We start from the raw sequence: 14,097 nt of genomic DNA on the forward strand, positions 1-14,097 counted from the left end.
ATGATTAAATAATAAGAGAAATCAGCTAGAAAGAAGGAGGGAATAAGCAAGTCTCTAGGAACGATGATATGAAGAGACCTGGGTAATCAAAATCATGCTAGCAATCATGTTGTTGTTAATGAAAGAAGAAAAATAATATTTATTGAAGCATTTTTAAAATGCACAGGAAAAAACATAAGGCCAGAAGAAATCATAGAGAAGTAAAACAGATTAAACATGTTGAACCTTCCTATGCTCAAAATTAAAAGTAGCATGTATGTCATATATTTGAAGTTTTCTGTATAATTATTTTGTTCTCTTCTCCTTTGTATATGAAACTGTTCATTTATTTGGTAATTGTTAAATTCAAAACAAAAAAAAAATAAAAATAAAAGTAGTCTTCCTTACTATATGAATGTTAAAATGATGGAATCATTTCATTGATGAATTGGGAGCATGTCTTTAGGTTGGCCAAAGAGTGCTTGCATCTGGGAGAACCATAGATGGAAAGGTGGATAAATGAAAGAGAGAAAGATAAATAAAGTCAGAGACAGACAAGGAAAAAAGAGACAAACAGTAGAGAAAAGAAATGAGAGAGAGATAAATAGAAACAGAGACAGAAACAGAGACATGGAAACACAGAGAGGTGGATATACCTACATATAGATAGAAATACTAATAGATAGGTAGATAGTAGATACATAGATAAGCATACCTACATACTCTCTCTGTGTCTCTATCTCTCTGTGTGTATATATATATATACACACACAGGGAAAGGCAAGTATATATACTACATAAACACAATACATACATATATATATATATATATACACAACTTAAGTATATATATGTATGTGACAACATTTGCATGTTGTCAGGATCCTCATGTCAAGATGGTTTATTCCTCTCTCTTTATTATTACAAGACACCCTGTGTTCCAGAGCTAAAGCCCAGCAATCAAGCTGTGCACCAACCTTAGCATAACAACAATCCTTTGCACTTATACTCTAGATGGACTCAAGCAAAGCAAAATCCCAGAATTTTTTCACATTAACACCATGTGGACTCTAAGCTTGGACAAGCACCCAGTACCCATATTCCAGTCATGAAGTCCTGTTAGGTATCAAACTTGTATCACTGTTGCTGTTACTCCAAATTATCAGGGCTACAGCTCATACTGTACTACGATACACGTACAATAGTATATACATGTACGATTGGTCCATGTACTGAGATTTGCCTACACTAAAGCAGGTCTCCTACTAGAAGGGGCTTCCACATATGTGTTTAGTTTCCTTCTTCCCATAGAATGAATAAAATATTTTGTTTAAATGAATACTGTTGTGCCTTTTGTTTTATATTTATTTATTTTTCCAAGTTAACTGTGGTTTTGATCCTCTATATGAGCTCTTTCGTATTTTTAGAGTTAACAGTGGATACATAATATCTGTTTGTTTTGTCATTTGTTTTCAGAATTGACATTGTGTCAATGTTTGTATATACACAAACATATTATACATATACATACACACACACACACACACATAGTCCCTCCACCTTTAACTTAAAAAGTATACACTCTAATGAGGGAGAAAATACATAAATAATGATGTATATATCAAATCTATACAAAATATATGTATAGATAATCTTAACATAAACCTCTAGGGATGGGAGAGGGAAGTCCTCCTGGAAAAGGGAAGATTCGAGCTGAGTCTGTAAAGGAATCAGATACTGAGAGATAGAAGAGATCTAGCAGAACCTTCTAGGTATATGTTCTTTCCACTGCAAATAAATGCAAGCAGGAGATGGAGTGTCATGTTCAAAACTTTTTACTTGAGCCAGTATATCTAGATTGTATAAAGTGTATGATGGAGAATAAGTTTAAAAAGTAGTCTAAAAAAGGAAGGGGAACAGCTAGGTAGCCCAGTGCATAGAACATCAGGAAGAAACCTTTTCCTGATTTTTAAATTTGGCCTCAAGACACTTACTAGCTATGTGACCCTGGGCAAGTCATTTAATACTGTTTGCCTTAGTTACCTCACTATAAAATGAGCTGTAGAAGGAAAAAGAAAACCACTGTTTTCCTTTGTCAAGAAAAGTCAAAATGGGTCGCAAATTATGGTATATACTGAAATGCCTTAACAACAACAATACAAAGGTTGGGAGGAGCCACGCTTAAAGAAACAATGGAGGATATTCCATTTGGCCAAATACAGAATATGAACTGGAACAGTGATTAATATATATTTTGAAAGGTTAAATATGGAAAAGCCAATTAGGAAGGTATTATGATTATCCTTGATAGAAGTGAGGAGAATTTGAAGAAGGAAGGAAGGAAGGAAAGAAGGAAGGAAGGAAGGAAGGAAGGAAGCAAGGAAGGAAGGAAGGAAGGAAGGAAGGAAGGAAGGAAGGAAGGAAGGAAAGGAATCAATTTGTGTTACTTTATATATACTTTGTATTGTTTTATTTACATACATGTTTCATCTGTTCAAATGAAAGTAAGTTCCTTCAGAAAAATAATTGTTTCTTATTTTCTATGTATTCCCAGCAATTAGAACATTGATGTATATAATAGATGATATGTACACGTTAGTAAGAATAACAAAAGAGCAGGTAGATATGTGGTGCAGTAAATAGAATGCTGGCCCTTGATTATGTGAAGCATTAATTCTAATCTAGTCTGACATACTTTCTGTGTGAAGCTGTCCCTTAACCTCTGTCTGCCCCAATTTATCTATCTGTGAGCAGAGATAATAATAGCATATACCTCCAAGAGTTGTTATCCAAGAGAGAATATTGGTAAAGCATTTTGAAAACCTTAAAGTGCTATATAAATGATAGCTACTGTTGTTATTGTCATTGCTATTGTTGCTATTGTTTTTAATTACACTATTGTTCATCTTTTGTTTTTAAGAAGATTGATGATATCATCATAAATCATTAAGTAATGGGTAAGGATTTATGTGTGAATTAAATTTAAATGAGGTAGAGTTATGTGCAATCATCATTCTCACTCTCTCTGCCAGAATCATTGAAGTCCAGCAAGACAAAAATGAAGAACAAAACTTGGCTTTACCAAGGTGTGGCTTCTGTACATGCTACAGTTTCTTGGAGCTACAGGTGAGTGTTGAGTGCAGGTGCCGAAAGTGAATGAGGAGCCCTGAAAAGGCGAGTGCAACCTCTTACATCATGGGTGCAGTTTCTTTCAGAAAACTTCATATACCTCATTATTATTGTTATTATTTGTGCCCCTGAGGGGACAATCTTTGGGCAATGAGTCATTTTTAGGTGAGACAGTCCTCAGAGAATTGATATTCAATGTAATTCTAGGTCTGTCCTCTAAACCTTTCCAGCTTTATAAAATTTGTTAGGATTTGTCCTTTTCTGGCAAAGGTTTCTGCCTTTTCTGATTACCTCTTGTTTATTGGTACTTGTACTGTTTGCTGTACTACATGACATTCTATTTTGTTTCTGTGTTTTTGTACAAACTCTCTCTCATGTCTGAAAACTTCCCTCTTCACTCTTGACTTTTAACAGTCCCTAGCTTCCCAGAAAGCTAGTGGGAGAAAAGAGAATTAGACCCAGTGTTTACATTAATAGAGGCCTCATTTCTAAAATATATAGAGAAGTGAGTCAAATTTTTAAAAATCATTCCTCAACTGATAAATGGTCAAAGTATATGAACAGAAAACTTTGACATGAAGAAATTAAAGCCATTTCTAGTCATGTGAAAAATACTTTAAATCACTATTGGTTAGAGAAATACAAATAAATTCAACTCTGAGGTACCCTCTAACACCTCTCAGATTAGCTAAAATGACAGGAAAAGATAATGATAAATGTTGGAGGGGATGTGGGAAAACTGAAACACATTTTTGGTGGAGGTGTGAAATGATCCAATCATTCTGGAGAGCAATTTGGAACTAAGTGCAAAAGACTATAAAATTGTGGATCCCCTATAATCCACAAGTCTCCCTATCGGGTCTGTATTCCTAAAAAATAATAAAAAATGGAAAAGGACCCAGATGTGCAAAAATGTTTGTAGCAACCATTTTTGTAGGGGCAAGGAACTGAAAATTTAATGGTCGTCCATCAGTTTTGGTATATGAATGTAATGGAATATTATTGTTCTATAAGAAATGATCGGCAGACCCAGCAGTGCCTGTATCCCAAAGAAATCATAAAAGAGGGAAAAAGGCCTATATATGCAAAATGTTTGTAGTGGCTCTTTTTCTGGTAGCAAAGAATTGGAAAGTGATTAGAGGTCCATTAGTTGGGGAATGGCTGAATAATTTGTGATATATGAAGATAATGGAATACTATTGTTCTATAAAAAATGTTGAACAACCTGATTTTAGAAAGACGTGAAAAGATTTATATAAAATGATGCTGAGAGAAACAAGCAGAACAAGGAATAAGTTGTGCGCAATAATAACAAGAATGCATGATGATCAACTATAAAGGGCTTGATTCTTCTCAGTGGTTCAGTGATCCAAAGAAATCCCCATAGAGTTTAAATAGAAAATGACATCTGCATCCAGAAGAGTAACTAAGGAGATTATATAAATCAACACATGCTATGTTCACTTCTTTTTTGTTTTTAAAAAATCTCTTCCATGGCTTTTTCCCTTTTGCTCTAATTTTTCTCTCCCAATATGATTCATAAAGCAATGTGTATTAAAAATAAATTGAATTTACTAGAAAAAAAGAAATGATCAGCAAGATGATTTCAGAAATGTCTGGAAAGACCTAGATGAACTGATGCTGATGTGCACAGTAACAACAAGATTATGGTATTATCAACTGTGATGGACTTAGCTCTTCTCAACACGATGATTCAAAGCAATTCCAATAAACTTTGGAGGGGAAAATGTCAATAATTTCCAGAAAGAGAACTATGGAGACAAAATAAACATCAAAACATGGTATTTTAGCCTTGTTGTGTGTTTGTTTTTTAAATTGTGTTTTTTCCCCTTTTGATCAGATTTTTCCTGTACAAACATGACAGATATCTAAATTTATTTAAAAGGGTGGCACATATTTAATCTATATCAGATTTCTTGCTGCCTTGGGGAAGGGAGAGGTAAAAGAGGAAGGGAGAAAAAAATAGAAAATAAAGAAAACAAAATTGAATGTTACAAAAAATGAATTCTGGAGAAAAATTTGGAACCATGATCAAAAGGTTATAAAAAACTGTGCATACCATTTGAGCTAGCAGTGCCATTACTGGGTCTGTATTCCAAAGAAATCTCAAAAGAGGGAAAAGGGCCTCTGTGTGCAAAAGTATTTCCAGTGGCTCTTTTTGTGGTGGCAAAGAATTGGGAAATGATTGGATGCCCATAGATGGCCAAATAAGTTATGAAATAAGTAAGGAAATATTATTATTCTATTAAAATGATGAAGATTGATTTTTTAAGAAGTCTAGAAAGATTTATATGAACTGATGTTGAGTGGAGCCAAGAAAACCAGGAAACAGTGTAGACAGCAATAGCAAGATTGTGTGATGTTCAGCTATGACAGTTGGCTCTTTTCAGCTATTCAGTGATCCAAGGCAATTCAATAAACTTTGTATGAAGTTTCTCAGCATCTTGAGAAAGAATTATGAAGATGGAATATAGATGAAAACAGTATTTTCACCTTTTTTCTTTCTGTTTTTCTTTTCATGGTTTTTCTTTTTTTTCCCTTTTATCCCAATATGACTTATAATGGAAATATGTAAAAAATGAATTTACATTTAAATGTATGTATGTATGAATGTCCTAAACTAAAAAAATAAAATATATTAAAAAGCAAAAAAAAAAATGTTGGATTTGGAGTCAGGGAACCTAACTTTAAATCCGGAAATGGTCACTTACTATTTGAGTAACTTTAAGTAAGCCACTTAAACTCTCTAGGATTGAAATTCTCAATTATGAACATATATGGTATTCATATGTCTACTTTACCTGAGTCTGTTCTTTTAAAACCAACTGTTTCTGGTCACATGAGCTAATTTAATAGTAAATCACTCAAAAGTGATATTTAAAGACAATAGAATTATCTCTATATATTATCTATGTGAAACTTCTCTTAGGCAAGTTTTTATTGATATTGCAGACCAGGAATGTCTACCATATACCTCACCATTATCCTTGAGATGATAATCATCTTTTATTTTTTGGATATTGCCATATTCCATGATTCATAAATGTACAGAATCAATAGAAGACTAATGGTTATTTTAAAATTGGCATTTATTTCAGCGAGAAACCTGACATCAGTTAAAAAAAATTATTCAAAGGCAAACTAGCCAACTTTCCTTCTACCATTTAATTCTGTGCTGAACTCACTGATCATTTGTATTTTCTGTCCAAGTTATATTTGTCAATGTGGTATTTCTATGGGTTATTCATTTACTGCACACCATAATCTCTTGACACTTTTTAAAAATCAGGCTATCATGGATAATTCAAATACATTTTTATCAGTTTCTGCCTATTTATTTTTTGTCAGTAACTTTTTAAAATTAGTCAAGTTGGTATAGTCTAACTTTTGTCATTTTTCATTCTTTCATGTAATTTGTTTTTCATTTTTATCTTTCTTTAGCACTTTGGCAGTCTAACTATACAGATGTAGCTGATACAGGAATTAGATACAGAGCCCTAATACGTCAGGAAAACAGGCACAATAACATACTTTTGATGGAGCTATGAAATAGTCCAGTCAGTCTGGAAAGCAATTTGAAAATGTACTCCCAAATTACAAAATTGTACATATCCTTTAACTCAATAGGCCAATATAACTAAGAGGTAAAAGAAAATGGAAAACATCTCATACAAAAATATTTGGAAAAACACTTTTTGTTATAGCAAAGAACTGGCAACAAAGATGTTCTCATCAATTGTGGAATGATTAAAAGAAACATTAGAATATGAATGCCATAAAATTCTATTGTATAGTGGTCCAATGCTGTATTTCTGTAGGAAATGATGATAAAAGGCAGTTTCAAGGAATTCTGGGAGGATGTGTATGAACCAATGCAGCAGAAAAATGAGTTAAAATGGGACAATGTATACATATATACAACAACATCATTGCAAAGACAAACAAATTAGAAATTTTAGCAACCAGCATTCCATAAGCACAATAAGGAAACATACTACGAACTTCCCAATAGAGAGATTATAGACAAAAAATGCAAAATAAGACAACTTTTGCCATAGTCAATTTGAAATTTTGTGTTCCCAAACTATGCATATTTTAGAAGGACTTTATTTTTTTTCTTTGTCCTTTTTTCCACTAATGAAGACAAAGTTTGAAAGGAGGAAAAAAATAAATGCCCATTAACTGAAATATAAAAGTAAAATCAATTTGGTTCTATATAATTATACTGGGTTTTTTTTGTTTGTTTGTTTTTGCTGAGACAATTGGGGTTAAGTGACTTGCCCAGAGTCACACAGTTAGGAAGTGTTAAGTATCTCAGGTCAAATTTGAACTCAGAAACTCCTGACTTCAGGACTGGTGCTTTATCCACTGGACTACCTAGCTGCCCCAATGATATTGTTTCATATCATGTCTGATACCTCTAACTTCTTTTCTGGAGGAAAGTATTAGCCATGTAAATGTGTAAGGCTTTATATAGATTGCAAAAGATTTTATATTAGTCCTGAATTACTTTTTTGCATTGTATTCTTTAACATTTTCTCCTTTGTTCATTTTTTACACTTTGTCATGAAGAATCAAAGCTTATATTGCCTTAATTTTTGATGATCTTATCAAGTTCTTCAAATAATTCCTCCACTTTTTTTCATTCTGTGCACTATTGTTGTGTAATCATCAATTATTTTCATGGTGTTGCCATTAAAATGTCATTTACTTAAGTAATAGATCTGTTTCATGTTTTCTTTGTACCTCCAGTACATAGCTTGTTCCTTGATGGATTGATTGAATAATATTCATTTTTTGTAACACTTCTCAGAAACTATTAATACAATAACCAAATATTCCCTGAAAAGAAATTGTTTTTTGGTGACATTGGGAGTATAACAAAAATTATCACCTTGCATTGTATCTACAAGGAAAACCTATGCCTCATTATATTACTTAGTTTTCTTTTGTCTTTTTCTTTTATATTTAATGAGAATATTTAGATTAATATGATTGGGTATATATATTCATTGTTTACTCAAAAATTATACATTTCAAATACCAAAAATGAAAGTTCATAGACATTCAAAAAGCTGTGTGATTCATAACATTCTTTCTCCCTCTTTTATCTCCTATTCCTATCACAAGAAAGGCTGAGGTCCATTTTGAATTTTTCTGTTTGTTTTGTAGCTCTCTATGGCCAAATAATTCATCACAAAGTAGACAGCTTAATGGATCTCCACCTCTCTATACTCGAGTAATTTGGTCCTAAGAAAGCTGACATAGTCTATTACTAGGATTGAATTTAAAAAAAAAATATTTCAGGGGAGGCAAGATAGTGGAGTAAAGGCAGGAACTTGCCTAACCTCTGCCCCAAACTGCTCCAAATTCCTTTAAATAATGACTATAATTTTTTTAGAGATCAGAACATCCAAAAAGACAGAGCAGAACATTTTCCAGCCACAAGTAACTTAGAAACTCAGCAGAAAAAGGTGTGTGGAATCAGGGTGGGAGCTGGGAGCATGATTTATCTCCAGATCCAGCCCTGGCCTCAATCTGGACCCTACCTCTGAATCAATGGCAATCCTGGTAGTTTCCAGACTTCTCAGCCCAGAGACCCGGCAACAGTGCTGGAGGCTTCTGGACCTCTCAGTTTAGGGACACTAGGGAGGACTTGGCAGGTCAGTGGAAGGAGTCTGTGACAATGAGGTGGGAGTCTGTGTGCTGCCCTGGAGCAGCCCCAGTCAGTGGAGCTCAGCCCCAGCCAGCACATAAGATCTCACAGTCACAATGGGGTAGGGGCTCTTCTCACAGTCCCAGGGCATTACAGAGGGCTTGTGGTCAGGTTCTCAGAGGGATCTCTGAAAGCAGCTGCACCAAACCCTGAAGCTGGGGACAGGGCATCCCCCACCCTCGAAACAGGGCCCTACTTTAGCAAAGAGTTAAAAGCAGGGAAATAGTCTAGGGAAATGAGCAGACAACAGAAAAAGTTTCTGACCATTGAAAGTTATTATGGGGACAAGAAGGATCAAAACACACATCAGAAGACATAACAAAATGAAAACTCCTATTTCCAAAGCTTCAAAGAAAAAAAATGTTTTTCAGAGATCATAAAAAAAGGGAAAAGGACCCACATGTGCAACAATATTTGTGGCAGCCTTTTTTGTAGTGGCAAGAAACTGGAAACTGAGTGGATGTCCATCAGTTGGAGAATGGCTGAAGAAGTTATGGTATATGAATGTTATGGAATATTATTGTTCTATAAGAAACAACCAACAGAATGATTTCAGAGAGGCCTGGAAAGACTTACAGGAACTGATGCTGAGTGAGACAAGCAGAACCAGGAGATCATTGCACACGGATCAATTCTGATGGACTTGGCTCTTTTCAACAATGAGATGATTTGGGATAATTCCAATAGACCTCTGATGGAAAGACCCATCTACACCCCAGTGGGGAATGAATGTGGATCACAACATAATATTTTCACCTTTTTTGATGTTGTTTACTTGCTTTTTTTCGTTTTTTCTCTTTTTGATCTGACTTTTCTTGTGCAGTATGATGAATGTTGAAATGAGTGTAGAAAAATTGCACATGTTTAACATATATTAGATTGCATATTGTCTAGGGGAGGAGTCAGGGAAGGGAGAGAGAAAAATTTGGAACACAAGGTTTTGTAAGGACAATTGTTGGAAACTATGTTTGCATGACTTTTGAAAATAAAAGTCTTTCAATCACTGTGGAATTTACCAGATTAATTCCTTAGGAGCAAAGTTGTGGTCAACAAAAAGGAGTTGTAAATTGTAAGGAGGAAAATTAAAACTTAGTTTCAGGAGGAAATTTCCTAACATTTGAAACTTTCTCAAAATTGAATAGGTTTCTTTGGAATATAGTAGATCCACCTCACTGGAGGAAAGATTGACTGTTCATTAATTTGTTGTATCTTATTTGGTAGGGGTATGACTAGGTGTCCTCTACATTTCATTTTTGTTAATGATGACTATAAAAGAAAGTAAGCAGAGCCCAGAAAACAGTACACAATATCTGCCAAATGATAACTAGGAAAAAGAATCTCCTATAAATCCAAAAATGAATTTTAGAAAAATTTAAAAAATAAATTTATCCCTAAAGGAGAAATAGGAGAATATACCTCCACCTTGTCACAAAAGAAAAATATGAGAAGAGGAGAGTTAGTTGGGCAATTTACAGGAGTAGAGCATTGTACAAAATGACTTATAAAGGAAGTACCTTAGTTAGGCTATGGTTATGTATAGACACATCTGACTAATCACATGCTGGAAAGGAGTCTTTTCAATTGGTTGAGTAGACATTTGAAAAGGCCTGTCAGCTTCAAAAACTTTCTCCTTTGCCTCTTATGGGATCTTATGATATTCCTGTGACTTTTTAGCCTATGGTATCTAATAAGAAATCATTAATAGGCATAAAATCTCCTGACTTCATGAAATCAAAATGTCATTAAAATGATGCTTCAGAATTCTAAGGTTTTCAGAACCTAGGTTTCAGACAAGAGTATTGCTAATAGCAAAGTTTTGATGTTTAAGAAGCAAGAAACAATCTTCAGAAGTGACTTTTTGAACTCCAGCACAGTTAGTCATTAAACATTTATTAAATTTCTACTGTGTCAGGTACAGCTAAGCACAAGGTGGAGAAAACTCATTTAGTATGCCACATCTGGACATGAACTCAATGGGATGAGTACTACCTAAGAATTAAACTTTCTTATAAATTTACCCTGCCCCACCCTAAAGACAGAGTAGGTTTAAAGAATAGAATACATTAAAGGTATTTGGGGAAAAATGAAATGGTGGAATAAAATATAAAACTCATCATCTTATGGTTTATCCCCTAGGACCTTGAGGGACAGATGCAACAAGTCTAATTCACAGAAAACAGAATTATACTCACAGTAATTAATAAATAGTTAGATCATAGGTAAATAGATAGACATAGTCTATCTATGCATAAGTAGAGATTTCTGTAACATCTGTTTAACAAATCTAGCTCTATCAATTGTCTATTTTTCTGTTATCTATTTTTCTTTTATCATCTACCTATCCCCTATTTATCTATCATCTACCTATTTATCATATATCTATATAGCTATCTATCTTCTATCAGTTGATCTATTCATCATCTATCTTTCTACCTATCATCTGTACATCTTTCTATCTGTCTATTATCTGTCATCTTTCTTTTTTTTAATAGCTTTTTATTTACAAGTTATATGCATGGGTAATTTTACAGCATTGAATTGCCAAATCTTTTGTTCCAATTTTTCCCCTCCTTCCCCTCACCCCCTCCCTTAGTGGCAGGATGACCAATACATGTTAAATATATTAAAGTATAAATTAAATACAAAATAAGTATACATGTCATCTTTCTATTTGTCATCTATCATATATCTATCATCTTTAATTCTATCTAATATCTATCATCTTTTTATTTATCATATATTATCTCTTTTTCTATTTATCATCTATCCATCTATCTATCTATCATCTATCTATCTTTCTAATTGTCCATCTATCTAGATGATAAATCTAGAAGAGCAGAAGATAAGTCAGGCTTTTCTCTGACCATGCCCTTTCTGTATCTTACTGTGTATGTATCCTGAGAGGAGTTATTAAGAGACCAGAGCAGGTCTCCTACCTCTTGTGGCCAGCTTTATCCCTCCACAGAGATGTAGAGAATCTCAAAGACAAAAAGTAACCACCTTCACATTGACTTCAGATGTCCCTGCTCTTCTTGCTCACATAACCCAACCTAAATTACTTTCTCCCAAAGTTACCATTTATCTTTTAATTTCCAAATCCAGTGGCCTTTTGTCAATGCTTCTTCTCTTTGACCTCTCAGTTGTTTTGATTTTGCCTATAACTCTCTCCTCCCTAATCCTTATCTGTCCTAGTTTTCTCATGACTCTAATCCCCCCTTCTCAGTCTTCTTTGCTGTATCCTCATTCTGATCCACACTACGTGTCTCATCTGGTTATGTTGTGCGCCCTTTCTCTTCTCCCTCTATACTTCTTCACTTGGTTATATTTTCAGCTTTCATATATTTAATTATGATCTTTATGCTGACAGTTCTCAAATATATCTATCCTGTTCTACCTTCTCTGTTGACTTCTAATTTCACACCTTCTACTATCTTTCAGATATCTTGAATTAGATATACAGTAGATATCTTGAAGTCAATATTTAAATTTCAATTCATTATATTTCCACCTAGAGTCTCCTTTCCTCTTAACTTCCCTAATGATTGTTGATGGTAATACCATGCTTTCCGTCCCTCAGGCTTACAACCTAGTTACCCTTCTAGGCTCTTCTTTCTCTCTCACTCCTCCTCTCCATCCCCAGTTCCCATGTCAAAAGTCTATCAAATTCTCTTTTGTAACCACCCTCAAATATGTCTCCTTCTCTGATATTACCACCACTCTAGTGCAGGCACTCATCACCTTAGTGCTGTTGTCTCTTGGTGGTTCTACTTGGTCTTTCTCCTGCAATCCATCCATCAGTTAGCTACTAATGATTTTCCTAAAGTACATATTGATTATATATTATTCTTCCTCCCTTCCCCATCTCTCTCCTACACACACACACACACACACACACACACACACACACACACACACACACTTACACACATATAATTAAATCAATCAAATCAATCAATCAATGAAACTATGGATGAATACTGGTGGCTCCCTGTCACCTCCAGGATCAAATACAGAATTCTCTATTGCATGTAAACACTTCATAACCTAGCCCTCTCCTACTTTTCAGTTTTTGTTTCTCTCCATCATGTGCTTTTTTATACTGTAAAACTAGTGTCCTTGATGTTCCATGAATAAAACACTGTCTCTTAGCTCTGGTCATTTTCTCTGCCTGTGCTGCATTGCCTGGAAAACTCCCTCTAAATTTCCTAAACTTCTTTTAGTCCCAACCACAATTACATTTTCTAAATTAAGATTCTCCTAATCCCCTTCTTAATTCGAGTGTTTTCTCTTTTAATTATTTCCTATTTATCCAACACAATTTGTTTTACACAATGGTTTGTTCTTTGTCTCCCTCATCAGATTGTGTGCTTCATGAGGGTAAAGATAGTCCTTTGCCTCTTATTCTATTTCCAGTGCTTAGGATAGTAATATTGATTGATGGATTGATTATTAGTGAGATACCTAAATAGTTTTACCTTATCTACGGTGGAGATGACCTTACTTAGTAGACTTTGTTGTCTGTCCAGCTGAGCTCAAGAATAGGACCTGCATTTTATTCCTATTCTTTTCAGTTTGTAATCCATTTCACAGTGCACAGCATTGAATCAATTTTAATTATAATGATTCAGAAAAAGGGGTTGGCAGACATAAGCTTGTGGGGGTGGGGAAAGGCAAGTATGGCCAAAACCTTTTTCAATTTACTGGGGAGGATTTTATTGGAAAGCTTTTAAGAATAAATCAGGCCAAAAGTCTAATATTAATACACAAAATACACGCATAGTGTTTGACTAGAACAAGGTCAACAGCTGGTCTTATATTAAAGAGGATTAGAGGATTTTGGTGATTAAAATTCGATTAAAAGCACTGTCTACTTTTTAGCCATCATATAATTTTAAAAATTGGGTAACAGAAAATCAGAATATATTTTATATTTTATATATTATACATATATTTATATTTTATTATATATTTATATGTATTATAATATAATATGTATATTATATATTATAAAATATAAATAATGTAATTCAGATTTTCAAAGGCAAAACTGAACACATTCTGGAGAGTTATCACTGTGAGAGAAGCAAAATTAGTATGATTTTAAGGAATTATTTTTCAGTTCAATTAGTTATGAATTAAAGCTTAATGCGACAGGAAGAATCCTAGAATGAGTGACAGGAGACTTAGATATTGCCTTTTGCCTTTCTTTGTAACCTCAGTACACTTGACACTAGTCAGTACTTAACAGTAAA

Source organism: Antechinus flavipes, chromosome 1, assembly GCF_016432865.1.
Source record: "Antechinus flavipes isolate AdamAnt ecotype Samford, QLD, Australia chromosome 1, AdamAnt_v2, whole genome shotgun sequence".
NCBI lineage: Eukaryota > Metazoa > Chordata > Mammalia > Dasyuromorphia > Dasyuridae > Antechinus > Antechinus flavipes.